General features: G+C 47.7%; 1 long non-coding RNA gene across 1 annotated transcript; it reads left to right on the top strand.

The window, feature by feature from the left end:
* The first annotated feature begins 341 nt into the window (after nucleotides 1-341).
* Nucleotides 342-8,476, top strand: LOC107315415. Its single transcript, XR_001555898.1, has 3 exons — nucleotides 342-396; nucleotides 2,500-2,595; nucleotides 5,457-8,476. It is a non-coding gene; the product is annotated as an uncharacterized LOC107315415 (long non-coding RNA).
* The last annotated feature ends 877 nt before the right edge of the window (nucleotides 8,477-9,353 follow it).

Raw genomic sequence — 9,353 nt, 5'->3', positions numbered from 1 at the left:
TAGGGGCATCAGCCTTTTTGGGCAGCACATGGCTGGGAGGGATCCCACCTGGCTCACAGATGGACACTGGATATGTTCATCTCCATTGGTCAGTCTTCATTTTGCAGATGACTGACTAAGCAGTCTACAGCCAGGCAATTATCCTAATAATCATAGAATGGTTTGTGGGAACTGCTGAGTCACAGCCTGAACCACTGATTGAGCACCTGGGGAAAGGTCCCAGTCATCCATTAGAGCACAGGTGAAGGCAATTCAGCTGTATGACTAGAAGGAGTGGAGCCTGGCTGCACCTGTCAGACCCCATTTAAGGGCTGACTGCCCCTGGGGAAGGCTCTCCAGGTAGAGATCCTTCCTTGATAAAGCTTTCCCCCACAAACCTGAAATTTTCTGATATAGGTAAGTGATCTTCCCTTCCTTTACAGCACCTTCCTACTGTGCTGGTCCTTCCCCCATCATGCCTTTGTGGTAATGCCTTTTCCACTCTATCAGTCTGTCCAATTGGTACAGATGGTTTGGGCTGGAAGGGATCTCTTAAAGAGAGCCCCTTGCTATAGGCAGGGATGCCTCCCTTTAGACCAGGTTGCTCATAGTCCATCCAGCCTGGCCTAGCACACCTCCAAGGAGGAGGCATCTACAGCCTCACCAGGTGACCTGTTCCCAATAAACACAATTTCAGCTTTACTGGGATGATTTAAAAGACCTCACAGAAAACAAGGGTGTGCAATGGAGACTAATCTTTTTGGTTCATTTTAGGGAGTATTTGTTTACCTGTTGTGCATCAGGATGGGATTTGCAAAGCAGAAAGCTCTGCGATGCAGTGGGTAAATCAGGGTTATAAAGCAGATCTCCTCCCTGCTTTGAATCGCAGCTGATTATCCAGCTCGTTTCTGTTTGCTTCCCCTGCAGCTTTCTTCTTGTTTTCCTTTTCCTTTCTATTTTTCCCCATCGGGATTTTGCTGACAGAAGAAACTACTGTTAGGCCACTGCGGATCTCACACAGCCAGTCCTGCAGATGAGGAGGACACTTTGGCTGCTGTGTGGGGGTGGGTGGGCTGGCTTGATCTGGTGGAGTTTGAGATCTAATGAGATGCTCTTGGTGTAATCCCAGCCCTAATGAAGGGCAAATGATCCGCCTCTGGGCGTGTGGTCTTTAATGCTAATGAGGGCAGGTATTTGGAGCTGTTGAAGAGCATCAGGCACCACTGCAGTGATTGCCTGGTGTGCTGCTTTCAATTCATTTTCAGCTTATTTTTGCCAAGGATGCCACTATTCATCCTGTGGAGGGTGAGGAGCTTCTTGAAAACCTCTTGACAGCTTTCTTTTGCTTCTAGTTGAATTTCTTTTCTCTAGAAATGCCAGACAGGGAGAGAGGAGTGTCTCCTGAGAGGCCTGGGGGCAAGTCTGTGGCACCAAGGGATGTGGTTATTGGGCATGGTGGTGATGGGTTGATAATTGGATGTGGTGATCTTAGAGGTCTTTTCCAATCCTAAAGATTTTATGATTCTATGAAATCAAGAGACAGGGCCTTCTCAGCTCCAGCCATGACTGAATGTACTCAGATGTGTGCGGATAGGGTAGATGTAACTGAAAAGGAAGTGACGTATGGTCAGTGCTGATGTCTCCATTGCCAGATGTGAGGCCTGTGATTTCTTTCCAGTTCTTGATATCATGGCAGTGTTCAAAACCCAGACCTGAGAGATGGTGTGTCCTGCCTGTCTCAGCTTAATGAGACCAACAGCTCTGCCCCAAAGAGCTTAACTCTTGCTATGGGTAGATTAAATGCATGCAGGGTTTTGGGCAAGGCTTTATCAATGTGAGACATGTTCAGGTTGGATATTAGGAAAAATTTCTTCTCAGGAGCTGTGAGATGTTGGCACAGGCTGCCCAGGGAGGTGGTGAAGTCACAGTCCCTGGGAGTACTCAAGAACCATGAAGATGTGGCACTGAGGGACACGGTTAGTGGGCATGGTGGGGATGGTTTGGGTTGGACTAGATGATCTCAGGGGTCTTTCCAACCTTAATGATTGTATTAGTCTATTCGAAGCAGCTTCTAAGAGCTGTCTTTATTATTGGTGGAGAGAGAGACATCTCTAGAAGTTGGTTTTCCTATTCCTAGGATGGATGTCCATGGTATGAGGAGGGGCACATTACCTCCTAGAGATGTTAGTCTCTGCTATGAAGAACCATGAAGAGAGTCATCTCTAAGCTGAGTGTCTATTTCAAGGTGAATGAAATTAGATAAAATGAGTCTTCCACACACTTCTGCAAGTTCTTCCCTGCATTTTAAATAGTTTTGTATAAATAACACTGCAGAATGACACAAAGTGGGTCTGCAAGGCATTAGAGCTCTCTGGCATGCAGTACATCTCATAGTGAATGCTGTTTGCAGCAGAATAAAGGCCAAGCCAGTTCTTTGGATCTAAACATCAGTTTGAGGGGGGGAACAAAAAGAATATCTGGAGGAAGATCTGAGGTGTTTTTCTGGCTCTATCTTTACAGGGAGCAGACTACTCTGTCTAGAGCTGCTAAGCCTCTCAATGATCATGGTTTAGATCCAGCTGCTGCAGCCCTGGGCCCACGTCACGTTCAGACAAGGTGCGGAATAGTCATTCTAGTTTTTCTCTCTGCTTCACATAACACAAAATGTGTACAGGATTTCCTTGACCTTAGCTTCTGTAAGCTCTGTAGAGCCATCTTGAGTTAAACAGGAAGTTACATGTGTGACCTTGAGCATAGACCTGGGTTATGTTTACAGAATGGACCTGGTTTAAGATGTCCACACATAGACACAAGCAGATGGAAGGGCTCGAGCAGTGTTAGAGTCTGCTTTGGGAGATGTTGCATGTGCAGAATGGCAATCTGACCAAGTTGTGCTGTGTTGCTTTAGCTTAACTGGGCACCATCATTCAGCAGAGTGACAGTAATTATGTCTCACCTATCCCAGCATAAGTAAAAACCTGTATTTAAGCTGTCATCGTGAACATATTTATTTTACAGGCAGAAACTCGACAATCACAAGACCAGTGCTCAGCCAAAGGGGAGCATTTCTTGAGCCTTCACCCCAATAATACATTGCCTTCTTTATCACCATCTCCTTTCCTGTGTCAGCTGGAAGGACCTGGAAAGTGCTCAAGAGCAATTTTAATTTGCAGTATTTCCTAGAGAGGTGATGGTGCCCCATCCCTGGAGGGACCCGAGGTCAGGCCAGACAGGGCTCTGACCTCCTGATGGAGCTGTAGGTGTCCCTGTTCATTGCAGGGGGTTGGACCTGATGGCCTTTAAGGGTCCCTTCCAACTCAAATGGTTCTATGATTCTGTGATTCCATTTCCTCTATCAAAATCTCTATGGTGTTTGCATACATGCATCATAAAACGTGGAAGTTTTCATCAGGGAACCTGCATGCTGGATGCAGAGAGTTAAATCTCTCATACACTTTGTTCTGCTGGTGGTTCTGCTCTTTCCATAAGACCAGCCTTAAAATATGCTGAATTTTTTTTTCTCCCCATTTTCTCCCAGTGCTTTCAGCTTTTAGGTTCTCTTGATGCTGCCAGGGGATGTTGCTCACACCACAAGAGGCTCTGCACAAGCCCTGTGTACTGCTTATGGCTGAGCTATTCCATAGAGAGAGGGAAGGATGCGGAAGGGCTGATGTTTGTGCATTTCCTATTGGTATTTGTGAATCCTAGCTGGGGGCTCTCATACTTTATACAAATGCTGCAGGCTGACAGGAGGTGGATAGGGACCGAAGGGAAGGAGATAATGTGTTGTAAAAGGCCTGTGAGCCTGGGGAGGATTAATTGGAGCTGGAGAGTGATTTGTGATGCTGATAGGGTCTGCCCAGGTGAGGAAGTAGGGCAGGTGTATTGGGGTGAAAGAACAAGGTTTGCATTGCTGACGCTGTGCCTTAAGTAAGGGACCTTACAGACCTCGGTGGCTGTGCTGTTCCTTCAGACTCTGGGAGCATAGAGGATTTTCCTTTTCACTGTTACGGTGTAAAGGACTTTATGGTATAACACGACTGCCCCGAGTGGCGGAGGAGATAACATAGGAGTGAATTTGGAGTTCTGAAACCCGACCATAACTGTGACTGTAACTTTAGACAGCTGAAACGGACGGAGGAAATTACAATGGGCCACCACATGCTTCAAATCTGGAGCTGGTCCTGTGTTCCTCTGTGTAGAACCAGGGCTGAATCCTTCTCCTGGCTGTTTTCCTTTAATTTAATATTCCTTGCAACAGGACTGTTCCCTCTTAATGTGCCTAATATAAAACACGCTTGTTTGCTGACTGTGGCAGGAGGCTCTGGCTCGGGCTGCCCTGCACGTCGCCACCGAGTCTGCTGCTGGGGAGGGCAATGGCTTGAGGAGGTTTGCACTGAAGCAACATATCAGGAATATTTACGATGCTAATGTTTGGATCTGGGCTGGCTCTCCAAGCAGAGCAACGCTTGCAATCAGGCAGGGTGCAGGAGGATGATAATCTTTGGGAAACAAAAAGGGATGCTTTCCTGCTGGATGCACGAGCAGGTCATGTTTGTGCTCCCTTTCAGTAAAGTCAAAGCAATCCTACTCTGTGCTGACAGCCCACACTCCTGAGTGCAGGCGTGCTGTCCCATAGGATGGACAAAGAGCACAACGTGAGTACTCTGGGAGTGAGAGGTGAGGTCCCCAGGGCAGACATTGGCCCTGGGAAGTGTGAGCAGTGTTTCCAGCCTGGGTGGAATGAACTCATCTGTCAATGTCAATTTTTAATTGTTTTCTGTGTTGTACTGCTGATCTTTTTAATAGGGCATGGTCTGAAACGTGCTGTTCTGCTGTGGGTGACATGCGTCCCCAGACTCTGGTTGTGTCTGCGCAGATTGACAGGGGGATAGGCTGGGGGCATGCTGCAAGAACACACCAGAAACCTCCATGCCTCGCTAGTGCTCAGGGGAGGAATATCCTCAGCTCTTGATGAGCAGCAAATTGCTATGTAAGGACACATACTCTTCAGCTAAGGATGAGAGAGTATGGCTTGTCCAGCCTGAACCTCTCCTGGTTCAACTTCTTCAGGAAACATTTATTCCCAGAAGGAGTGGTGATGCATTGGCCCAAGCTGCACAGGAGATGATGGTGTCATTGTCCCTGGAGTTGTTCAAGAACATCTTGGCTTCCCTTTTCCTACTTTGAGCAGAGGTGGTGGCTCTCAGCCATCCCTGTAGGTCTCTTGGATCTCCAGGGCTCAGACATGCTCTCAGCTCATGTCCAGTGGAGCTTGGCTCAGCCGTGGTCTGAACAAGAGGCTGCCCCGATGCGGTGCCATGAATCTGTGTGAGGCTGCAGCCCTGCAACATCCTGAGGAAACAAAGCTGGGCTTAGGAGTCACACAAGGCGTTCTTTTTTAACACGGGGATTTTTACTCCCCTCTGTTTTCTAAGGTCGATTTGGTTCAACTTTTCCAATCTTCTTTCTGACAGCATTCTTCTCTTAACAACTCACGAAGCTTCAGGATTAAGCGATTTTAAGCTCTACAGTGAATCCCTCTACTGCCCAAACCAGATTGGTCTGGATGAGAGGGACATGCAAGGAAGACACAGACAGAAATCCTCATCCAAAAGATGCTATTGAAGCTGACCTACTTTGAAGACAGGGCAGGAGATGGTAAGAGCAAATCTGCTCAGCAGACCTCTTTCTTCACACCTTATCATAGTGACTGCCATCAGACAGAACACCCACAGAGATTTCCAGAGTCTAATCTCAGTAATAACCCCTGTCCTGCAGCCAACACTGTGTGCCATCACAGGGAAACAGTGTGCTCTGTGCATCTCAGCCTCGCAGGCAGCCAACTTTAGAGAGCCTTGTCCAGCTCCTTGCCCCTTTTCTGTCTATCCATCCACCTGCCTGTTCCCCCTGGGTACCTGGCAGGTGCCAGAGCACTGCTGCCTCCAGCACTGACCGACCCTGGCAAGCTGAGTGGTGGATGTTCTCCTTAATGCCGCTTTTCTCCTGTTCTTGAAGGCTGTGATTGAGACGAGGCTTGCCAGAGAAGCCTGGATTTTGCTCGGATCATGTAACTGTGTGGGGGCTGGGGCAGAAACAAGCATTTAAGCACACAAGTCTTTCCTTAGGTCTGATACAGGAGGATTAATCTGGCTATGGAGCTACAGAGCTGGATTTCACATGACAGGGAGAAAATCTCCTGGAGCAAATGCACAGAGAATCATAGAACCATTAGTGTTGGAAAAAACTGCTAAGATCACCTAGTCCAACTATCAACCCATGCCCACCATGCCCACTAATCCTCTTGACCTCAGGCCCCTTTGCTGCTGACCTGGTGGTTGCTGGATGATGCTCCAGCCCCGGGGGTCTGAATGTCCCCAGATGTGCCCTTATCCACAGGCAAAAATAACAAGCAGGCAGCTATCTCACTGGCTCCAGCTGGGATGGCTCCCCTTGCTCTTCACTTTGATGTTCTGGTACTGGCCCAGCCCTGCTTTCCCTGGGACTCAAGCCCCCAGAAAGCAGTCAGGAATCTTATCAATTTGCTATTACTATTTTTTTTTTCCCCTTCCCCTTTGAATTCCTGTCAACTGCTTACTGTGAAAACACAACAAATCAGTCAGCCCTCAAACTGGCACCAGTTTGTTTTGTTTGGGGCTAAAGTCAGAGTGAGAGAGCCGGCGCTTTGAGATGCTATTGAGGTCACCTGGCAAAATATATGTGTCTTTCATCTCCTGGTCCCTGCAGCTGGCCAGGCATGCTGCCCAGCTGGGCTCCCACCCTTCTCCTTTTTATCAGTGTGGATCCCTGGCTATGCCTGGGGACAGGCACTTAGCAAGGACCATATGACAGCAGGGGAAGTCCCAAGGAGCAGATGTTTCTCTTTCTAAATGCATGGGGTTCTGGGAGAGAACCTTGGACAAGGTATCAAATACCTCTCAGGCTCTTAAAATCAATGATGGAAGCAGCTCTTCTTGATGGTGGTGGTGAGCTGTCAGTAAATCCTTAACCCCTGGCAGTTAGAAAAAGGAACTGAATGTGGTAGTGCAGAGTGTGGCACTGGGCTCAAAGGGACCTGCAATATATATCCTATGGGAAAACTTGAAATGCTTGTTCAGCATCACCTACAGCTTTTTCTTTTTTCCTGGTTTGGCTCCTTGTCTGAAAGGCAGTCTCTGAACCAGACCAAGCTGATGGTTCTCTGATAACCCCTCATGGTAATGTTAAATCTATGGGTTTTGTGATGGGATTTGCCCCTCTGCTTGATCCCTGAATTAAAACCAGGTACAATAACTACGTATGGTTAGCAGCCTCTATTCAACTGGTGAGTCAAGGGGACATATATCTGGGCAGGAGATGCCACCTCTGGATAATGTTTTGGCAGGAGGATTAGAGGAATGCTGACGTAGAGATGGACTCTACTGGAGGAAGAGCCCATTCCTGTGCTAAGAAGCCACGTCCCCACGTATGTATCCTGAAGGTACCCAGTGGTTTGCAATCCAAACAGATCCCTTAACCCAGAAACTCTCACCCTTCATGCTGCTGGGGAGGTTTGCAAAGGGCCTGTTCTTGCATTCAATTAATCCTTCTAATTTAGGAAGAGCTTAGTTTTCAAAGCATGCCCTGAGACCTTGAAGTGTTCTCAAAATTCCTGACCTGTCTGCAGGGCTATTCTAGGTTCCCACTCAGGGTGCAATCCCATGCAGTCTTCTATTGCTCTCAGACCTCACTGCCGGCATCCTAACCATGCCCTAAGAAAGTGCGTCTGCTGCTGGGCATCTCACCTGGAGATTAAAAAACAAACCCACAGGAGAATGTTTGTGCTTCCCACCAGTCTCTTCTGGAAATCAGCATGGAGCACAAATGACAGCAGGATGATCCAGCCAGTCTTTCATCCCTAACGAGAGGCTCCTAATGAGAACCTCCTCCCTGCACCGTGGAGCTGTGCCATTGTCTGTCCCTATAGTGCTGTGATAGGATCATTTAGCACGTGAAAAGCACCTCTTGTATGGGGATACATGCATACTACAGTTCAGCTGGGGTGAGCAACCGGCTCCTGCCAAGCCTTGGTGTGAGCCAGAAAGGTCAAAAGTTCTCCTTTACAATCCACAAGAAAGGGGAAGGCAGGGGATGGTCACTTAATTTGTGGGTTTTTCCCTCTACTTGTCAAAATGAGTTTGAGCTGCGCTGATGGATGAGTCATCAATTAAGGAGGAGCTCTTGCTCTTTTGTCTTGGTTCCTAAAAGACTGAATTCAAACCCTGGAAGAGTCGATGGGAGTCCATCCACCTATGCAAGAGGATCTTGAATTGGGACTGTGAAGGCTTTGGAGAGACTGGGTTAGCAGTTTGCCTTTCTCCACGCTCAGTGTTATGCCTCTTGGCTCCCTGGTTGCTACTGGTTTGGAGCAGGGTATTTCTATACCTGAGTCTTGCTAACATTCCCTATCAATTTGCTTCCCTGGTCCCATTCTGTGCAGCTGCTTTGACGTGCAATAGGAGCTAACAGCAAGCAGTGTAGTGGAGCAGCTCCTTGCTCACACCACCTTGCTGATCTGGCCATGTATATGGTTAATATTTCCTTTCAGGCATTCAGTTCCTGTGATAACACTCTTATCACCAAAAAGCCTTTAAAATGCATTGCTAGGAAAAGGAACGTTTCCAGTTTTATTGTGCTATATCTAGCTCCTAAAAATTTGAGCCTGAAGATCTTCTCCTGTTATCAGCTCATTTAGGCCTACAGAAGCATAGGCCATTGGGCAGTCCCCTTCATGGGGAATTATAGTCTGAGGCAGGTACAGAGAAGAGAATGTGAGCTTTCTACTGTCTTACCCTGTGTCAGCCCCATCTGGGACAAACATACACTCAACCACATGGCATGGGCAAGTGAAGTGTTCCATGGAAGAGCACAAGGAAGTTGAATGTTCTCCACTATCATTGGTCTTGTCTGGCATGAGTATGAATGTCTTTCTTTGATACACATGCACATGCTGATTTCTTACCGCAGACTGTGTGAAGACCTCTTGTCCTCAGTCTGGACGGAGTGGCTGGGGACTATGGGATTGTCTGAGAGCACTGGCTGGAAATCCTTTGTCTGGCCAGGGTCTGCATGCACTCTCAGATGCCTGAGTGCTCACAGACCGGATGGTTTGTATTGGCTGGGGACAGGCACTTATCTTGTCTCTGCTACATCCCTGGAGATTTACACCACTACTCTTTGCTGGCCCTCCTCAGGACCTGGTGCAAGGAGGAAAACTAAAACAAACAGCCAACAGAAATCTATGGGTGATGAGAATCCAACAGAAGTTGGTTTTGTATTTCTCCATAATCTCCTTTTCAGACAGCGATACTCACAGGGAAGGCACAATTTCAATT

This window comes from Coturnix japonica, chromosome 5 (assembly GCF_001577835.2).
Source record: "Coturnix japonica isolate 7356 chromosome 5, Coturnix japonica 2.1, whole genome shotgun sequence".
Classification (NCBI taxonomy): Eukaryota; Metazoa; Chordata; class Aves; order Galliformes; family Phasianidae; genus Coturnix; species Coturnix japonica.
The sequence above is the reverse complement of the archived record's forward strand: the minus strand, read 5'-3'. Positions and strand labels throughout refer to the sequence as shown.